Source organism: Acartia tonsa, chromosome 4 (genome assembly GCF_053477335.1).
Source record: "Acartia tonsa isolate MP-2025a chromosome 4, ASM5347733v1, whole genome shotgun sequence".
NCBI lineage: Eukaryota > Metazoa > Arthropoda > Copepoda > Calanoida > Acartiidae > Acartia > Acartia tonsa.
The window spans coordinates 15,755,197-15,764,219 of NC_137263.1; positions in this window are offsets into that span (position 1 = coordinate 15,755,197).

Sequence of the window (9,023 nt, forward strand, 5' to 3'; positions counted from 1 at the left end):
ATATACACAATACACATTCAGTACTATAGTAAAGTAACTTTTACCCTTTAGATCTTTCCACCATCTAAATTACAGCTAAAGACAGTTTGACGATAACAATTTGACAAAAGTTGCCATTTGATATCAATCAATCATCGATTTTTTGTTCAGCCAGAGTCTATTTTTATGAAGTCGACAATTTTCCATAGCACAAAACCATCATAGAACTTATGTCTGAAAATAATATAGCCTCAAACTATTTCAAGGCTTATGTGAATCTTCCCTAAATGGAGACCCTTAATCGATTTAGTTGTTATCAATATCTTATGCTACAGACAAAAACCTTACTACTTTACATAACAGGATTCTGTTTAAATATATCATGAAAGATCCAACATGTTTATGTTAATACAATAATTTGGTTCAGAAATAGAGATAATCTAGAGACAAATTCTCTAAATCAGCCAATAGGAGAACAGAGGCTAAAAATTCCAGACTTGTGATTGGTAGGAATTGTGTACAGATTTTGGTAGGAAAGGGCATATTTTTTCATTTTGTTCGCATAATAAGTCAGATACAAATTTTCGTATTTCTTGCGATAAACCTCTTCTTGGTTAATTCTACCGCGTAAAAATTTATTTCTTAGTATAGTGTGAAGCACATGATATAATCTATAATAAGATAGTTAAATTCCTTAGTATGAAGTTAGCTTTATAGAAGTTTAATCCTCGAAAATTTCGTTGCTTGTATAACTTGAATGCCAAAAACAAACAAAGGTGTTTGTGTTTTATGGAATATCTTTTAAGGTTTGACTAATTTTGGAATCCGATGAATTATCTAGATATATTATGTCTATTGGTTTAGAATAAGAAATGTTTTCTACAACACACTGTAAAAATTAAAAAATACTGGCTTCCCTTTTTAAATATATTTTGGAGAAAAAAATACTTTTTTATTTTTTTAATTTCACCAGAGCATCCAGTATACAACTTACTTTATCTGCCTGTCGATAGGTCATGCAACAATATCTTTAATGGAGGTTTCGTGATTCTTTGTCATTCTTAACACCATCTATTTTGTTGCTTTTCTTTCTCTTTTTTTATGACCACTTAACATTTGCTTAATTCACTTTGTTCAGTGTCAATCCAAGTTTTTGTGCTTCGCTACTTATGGATGTTGTTATCCTTATTATTTATCATTATTTATCAATTAACTTATTTTATAAAGAAGTAAGGTTTTTTGTCTTTAGCTTAAGATTTCGATAACACTGAGCAGATTGAAATCTTTCTTTTATGGAAGATCTTATAGGTCCCTGGATTTTCTTCATTTCTTACTCCTTCATATACATAGCTACTAGATGCTAGGATCGCAGCCGCTTGTCTATAATACGTTATGGTACATGGTTTTTAAGTATTGCCCAGAATCGGTTTTGAAGCCATACTGGAAATAATATCTTAAATGAATTTTGCAGTGCAGAATAAGCTTGTCATAAACAGGGAGATGGATGGATATTAAAAAAAATTACTTGAATCATTAAGATACGGAGAATGTTATGGGTGACGCCATAAAAAGTACTTCCTAAAAGGAAGGATGAGAGGAGAAGAGTGAAAGGAAACCCATAAAAGAGAAATAGATTAAGATTACAAGATAAATATTATTAAAATCTGTGTATTCATATCCTTAATCCTGGTAAGGGGATGCAAATATACAATACAATTCACGAATAAAGTCTTAAGAAAGATTCACAAGTGAATTTTATGAAATATTAACTCAAACAAGGATGACAACATTCTTAAAAGCGAAGCTCAAAAATTAGACGGTATGACAAACAAACAAAAACAATTGACGAGTGTCAGAACTTAAAAAGCAGAATATTAATTTAGAAGTCTCAAAAACCAGCATGTTTTAAATGGACGCTATCTAAGTCATACCAAACCGTTACAGGATTAATGATGCAAAGTTCGAAAGCGATAGGACTATTCTAATATGGTAAAATTAACTATAAAAGCCAACCGTTACCTACTAATGGATGGATGGTCGGACTAATGGACTGAGGCACGGACATACCTTTGTTATCAAAAAGCTATGCTATTAAAAATTGTCATACATTACATCTCATTTCTTCTTAATCTTATTCTTTCTCTCTTGATTTTTAACCTTTTCTCTCTTTTTCTTTTGCTATTTTACTATATCTAAACAAAATGAATCATATGCAAAATCAAAACATTTATGCCATAACAATCATATAAATTGAAAATATTCTAAGAAATCTTTTTCTATAAATTTAAGAAAGTTAAATTGAGCTAAATTAAGCATAAAATTCCTTTCTGATTTTATTTTTTGAGGACAATATTTGTATATCCCTAGCATGCTATAAATACATGAATACACATAAGATATACATAATACATATCATATGTATGTACATTCCAAGGGCGTAGACAGGATTGTTTGAGAATGGGCAACCATGATATCTGCAGCAGGTCTCCAAGGTTCAAAACCTATGAATAGTGTAGGTAAGGGAAGTCGGTAAAATGTTTCTATAATTTAGTCAGACGGCAGTGCTCTGAAGGCACACGGGTCACGGAAGTGTCTTTGAATTGGCAGACCTGAGTATCTTTAATCTCCATATGGTGTTACTTACTCCCATACTCCAGGTTAAAGAAATGGAGTAACTTTAGGTAAAATATAATAAATTTTAGGACATGCAGATTTTTCCAGGGTGAGAGGGGACATTGGTGTATATATTACATTACACTAGTTCAAAAAGTTTTATAATAACGTTATCTTTATCAGTTGGCTAAACAACTTTGGGGACTTTTAATGAATTTTGATTGGTTGTTTCATTAAGCTGAGTGTAATACCGTTTTAACCACTAATTGTAATCTACAGAAGGGGTAACTTTGTGTATCGTCATTGGGGATGTACATCAATTTATCTGCAATTGCCTTATTCCTTTAGATCCGTGTATTTTTTTTGTACCGGAAGTGGCTGGTAAACACTCCATGAGTCCATAACCCCCCCCCCCCATATTAACGCCCTATGGTACATTGTGGTACTCCATCATCAATCCTCTCATCTCTAATGTTTTGGTTGGGCTGTCATTAGTATAACAATATTTGCATAATTTTTATATTTTTCATATTTTCTTTCACAAAACATGTGGTTATGCAATGGATATATTATTTCTCGGATCTTACACCAGATTTACACGTTCACTAATAAAGTAAAACACACGGGGGTCTAAAATAACGATTCCCCCCCCCCCTTTTATCCCCTTTCACCATCCTTTACCCTCCCATTGGATATAAGAACTGACCAATAATTAGTTCCATGTTAGGAATTTACATTGAAAAAAAATTTCACTGTAAACCAACGAAGGAGAGAACAAATTTATAAAACTTTGGGGACCAGTACAATTCAATGTCCCTACCCTCCTAGATAAGAAACTCTTAGAAAATTAGGCTTTAATAATTGAAGAAATTAAAAGTATGTGAAAAGTTTAGATTATAGATAAAACTCACAAAGATTATCAATATCAAAGCTCCTCTACAAGTTACTGTTTTCACCATCACATTAAACACAGAAATAGAATACATAAACTCAAACTTAAAGATAAAAAAAAAATCCTATTTTTTCAGTTTAATTTAAAATTTGTACCAAGTATTCAATTACGTTCTTTTCAATGTTATAAGTTAGAATTGTCATGAATTGATGTTCTGCTCATTAAGTTCTGACACTCTACAAGAGTTATTGTTCGTTTGTCCTTCTTTTTGATTTTAGAGCTTCGCTTTTATGGATGTTATCATTCTTATTATTGTAATGTTTGTATCATGCTAAGAAAAGCCCAAGATATAATGATTCTCTCTCTATGATAATCATTAACTTCATAAAAGCTAGAAGAACAATGATAAAAGGCTTATATAGAAAGCATACATTCACATTGTACACAAAACCAAAAACTTATTTACAGCAAAGCTTTTCTATAATTAGGGTCGGTCCGTCCATGAAGGTTAGCTCTTTTTGTAAATTTAGACAATTTGGAGTTGTCTTATAGATTTTAAACTTTCCATGATGATTTTTATAAGAGGGAGGTACGATTTAAGAAGCGTAGCAACAGTATAATCGCTACCTGAAAGTCCCCACGTCCATTAGCACATCCTGATTTGTAACTTTTTTGACAACTTCTTTGTGCATGTTATAATTATCCTATTCATCTGAAATTTGGAATAATGATTCCAAGGACAACATTGTACAATATTAAAGGCATGATCAAATCTAAAAAAATGAAAGTATTTCTTTTTACTACTGCATCCTGGCTTTCTGGAATTTTGAATCATTTTATGTACAATTTTGTTTAGACTCACCAACAATAACAAGAGATATTGTTTGTTTGTCCTTCCTTCTTATTTTATACCTTCGCTTTTATGGATGTTGTCATCCTTACTTTTAGTTACTTATACATACACAATGTAGATATACATATATATAATACTATATTTTTCGTCGGATAAAACATAAATACTATAAAAGTAATTTTAATGATTCTCATAGTATATCGATGCTACTCTACATGTAGGCAATATATGTCCGTTCGTCAAGTAAGCTACTATTGGAAAAATTAGAATTGCAGGCACTGATAAAGCAAACGCCGGCCATCGCTATATACCCTATAAAAACCAGGAAGGGAGAGGACATTGGGCTGTTTATTACACTAGACCCCAAAGTCTAATGATAACTTTTTCTTATTTGTTGGTTTGAAAACTTTTGGAACTTTTATTGAATTTTGATTGGTTGGCTCTTTAAGTTAAGTGCCCAAACTTTTTAACCACTAATTGTAATATGCAGAGGGTTGTACATCAATTTATCGGCCATTGGACAAAATTGTTCATTTACTTAAATGAACTCTTTACATATTAAAAGAATTTCATAATTGATATAAAAATTTAGGAATGTTTTATCTTTAATTGATCTATCCCCGTTAAACTGACAAATACATATTAAAAAAAAAACAATTTTGAAAGCGTTTAAACATCAAAGATGACAAATTCCATGAGAAGCGAAGTTTTCAAATAGAAATTGATAGACATATTTTCTCACAAAATTTCAAACATTACTCTCTCTCTCTCTCTCTCTCTCTCTCTCTCTCTCTCTCTCTCTCTCTCTCTCTCTCTCTCTCTCTCTCTCTCTCTCTCTCTCTCTCTCTCTCTCTCTCTCTCTCTCTCAGTCTCTCTCGCTCTCGACAGGTTTACATAGTAATTTATATCGACAACGGACAGATGAAGTGAATTATAGAGTAACTTCGCTACTACAACAAGTCACAATAGACAAACAGATGTTTGAATAACAAGATAAAATTAGAAAGTATTGTAATTATGATTAAAACAATTATGTTAGGTCCATAATTTACAAACAATACATACGGGGTCTTTAAGTTGAAGCAAATTTTAAGACTTTCTTACAACAATGTACTTCATCGTTCAAGGAATTAATAATTTAAAATTCATTTTATTATAATTACCCTGTAAAAAATTGTCCTCAGATAACTAAAAAATCATCATATTAAAAATTAACTTTTTAATAATGATAAGAAAGTTGCCACGCTTTCTAAATTGTACCTTACGTTTACAGTAATCATCATGCCAAGTTTGATAGTGATAGGACAATTCTAACATACCTAAATTATCCGGACGTAACGGCTGACTGACCGACCAAGCTATTCCATATTTGGAAACATGTAATAGCTCCACTTTAAACAGGGCCCTGTACATTACATTGGCACCACTCTCCCGTTAAACTTTGACGTTTGTCAACAATTTTCTCAGACAAGAAACATTACTCTTATTTGTCTTTACATTTATTCTGGACAAAAAATCCGGGAGAAGAAGGATAGCTTATTCATCTTTGTGACAAAATGTATTGTTTAATGGTGATGTTCGTAAATTTAAAAATTAACATGATCTCCGTCTGTCTGTACCATAGGATCTAACTAACCGCTGAACCGATATGTTTCTCCTTTTCAATGTCGCTTCTCATAGGTCCTGGTATAGTTTGTAACTATTTTTGGGAAGGACATTTTACTTTTTCTTTCTAAAACTAAAGTAGGGGGGCGAATTAAACCACCACTACTTCAGTTACCTGTAGAGGCCTCTAGGGGCATAGTTGCTAGTAGTGTATATGGATATAAGGATAACGTAAAGGCTGTCAGCCATGAACACTTAAATAAATGCAATTTAGTCGACATAAGAATTAGGAAAAAAAGGCATGACAATATTTTGTCAGCTATAACCACTTTTATTTACTGCATTATAGTCAACAAAAAAACATAAACATATGTCAACACAGAGTTCCAGATTTTCTTAATAATTCTGTAATTGTAATCAATGAAGAATCAATTTAGTACATCATTGTTATTTTGGCAGCAACGAACTTTTATTTTCTTTAGTTGCATATCCTTGCCACTTCTAGAAAACGTTCAAACTTGTCAAAATTATTTATAATTTGATAAACTATTTTTTTCAGTAGCGAAGTTACTCAATAGTTTACTATGTCTGTCAGTCAGTCAGTCCCTCAGTTAGTCCGTAACGCTATGGGCGAAATGTGCTTTTCTCCGCTGCTATTCAAGATAAATAGCTAATTTTTTGTGTGAAGATTAACTATACCCATGAGTATCCAGTGTGAAATTTACTTTGTCCGTCAGTCCGTCAGTCATGCTGCAAATTATACATTTCCTTAAAATAAAGTAACAGGATGTGTGTTTGTCTATGTGATAGGCCTCTAGGGGTGTAGCTGCTAGTCGATAAATAAAACAATACAAAAGAAAGACTTCGTATTTTTCTACAATCAATATCTTTTTAACTAATATAGTAATATCTTTTCTCGTATTCATTCGAATCCGGTGGACAGGAACCGGTTCTCATGAATACGAAAAAACTATGTCTAGCATCGTATTATATCCAGTTTTCTACGAATATAGAAAGGTACAATCATAAGATTAAAACCAGTTTTTTAGCCGGTGCCTCCGGCACCTCGGGGCTAAAAAAACTAGTTTTAATCTTATAATTGTACATTCTATATCCGCGGAAAGCCGTTTATAATACGATACGAGAAATAACTATTCTCGTATTCATCCGAATCCGTTGGTTAGGAACCGGTTCTCATCCATACGAAAAAACTATGTCTAGCATCGTATTATATCCAGTTTTCTACGAATATAGAAATGTACAATCATAAGATTAAAACCAGTTTTTTTAGCCGGTGCCTCCGGCACCACGGGGCTAAAAAAACTAGTTATAATCTTATGATTGTACATTCTATATCCGCGGAAAGCCGTTTATAAAACGATACGAGAAATAACTATTAATGTCCTTATCCGTATTCCCATCCATGATTTTTTTGTGCTACGCTATTTATGGCTGTTGTCATCCTTGTTTGTTTGTTCAATCATCAAAGCGTTATTTGTGATTTATTACTACCGCTATGATAATAGGATCTTCATTTTATTAAAATATTTATGTGAAATATAGAAAGTCTTCCAAAAAAATTATTTTTTCTAAAAATAATAGTTAATTGTTTTATTTAAATCAGCATACATGGGCTTTTTAATTCGAAGGTTAAGGGTGGAGGGAGGCAGAAAAAAACCCAAATATATAAAATAACCAATGACCTATGTGAAGCTTACCTAGAATGGAGAAGTAAATCAATTCAGTGGTTAGTGAGATCATAACGGACAAACACAAAAATCTACTAAACTAAAACATCTTAGAAAACAATATTTTTTAATTTTACTGTTAAAGCTGCTTTACTAATAATGTAACATTACTATATAAATTTTCTAACAAATGCTCTTTTAATGTCCTTATCCGTATTCCCATCCATGATTTTTTTTGTTCATCGCTGTTTATGGATGTTGTCATCCTTGTTTGCTTGTGATTTATTACTACTGCTATGATTATAGGATCTTCATTTTATAAAAATATTTAAGTGAAATTTAGAAAGCCTTCCTAAAAAATTATTTTTTCTTGAAATAATAGTTAATCATTAAAATATTTACTTATAATTTTGATTCGACATTTATACATTTAGGTTCTAATTTTTCAATTCTGACACTCTACAAATGTTAATGTTCGTTTGTCCTGCCATTTCAGAGCTTCGATTTTATGGGTGTTGTCATCCTTGTTTTATTTAATCTAGCATACAGGGGATTTTTAATTCGAAGGTTAAGGGTGTAGGGAGGCAGAAAAACAACCCAAATATATAAAATAACCAATGACCTATGTGAAGCTTACATGGAATCATAGACGTCCAAGCTTTTTTTGGGGGGGGGGGGAAATTTTTTTTAAGGGGGAGGTAATTCGCTTTTTTTTGGGGGGGGGGTAAAATGGCGCGTGAAGCGCGCCGCAAATTTGTTTTACCACCGTTTTTACCCCGGGATAAAATTTGCTTGGGGGGGGGGGGGTAATTACTCCCTCTGAAATCTGTTGGCAGGGGTAAATTTTGCTAACCCCTTTGGTAAAATTTTTGGGAGGGGTAATTTAAATTTTATTAAATATTTAGTATTAAAAATGCGCGGGAAGCGCGCAAAAGATTTTTTTGTTAAAGATTTTTTATTTTTTTTTTTTTGGGGGGGGGGGTAATTACCCCCTCCTAAATGGTCGGGGGTAAAAAATCATAAAACGCAATGATTTTTAATTTTACTGTTAAAGCTGCTTTACTAATAATGTAACATTACTATATACGCAAGGGCGTGCATTAGACTTTAACGGGGGTTGGATGGAAGTTTAAAGCACATACAAATTATTTATTTTACTCCTAATCTTTTACCTTTAAAGATAGCATTCTACCAGAAAGGGAGGGAACATTGGGTTGTTTATTGCTTTAGTTCCCAAAGTTTTATAATAACTTATTCTCATTAACAACTTTAACTTTAACAACTTTGGGGACTTTTATTGAATTTGATTGGTTGGTTAATTAAATTTAGTGTCTAAACATTTCAACTACTAATTGTAATCTAGAGAAGGGTTAATTATTTGGATCATCATTCA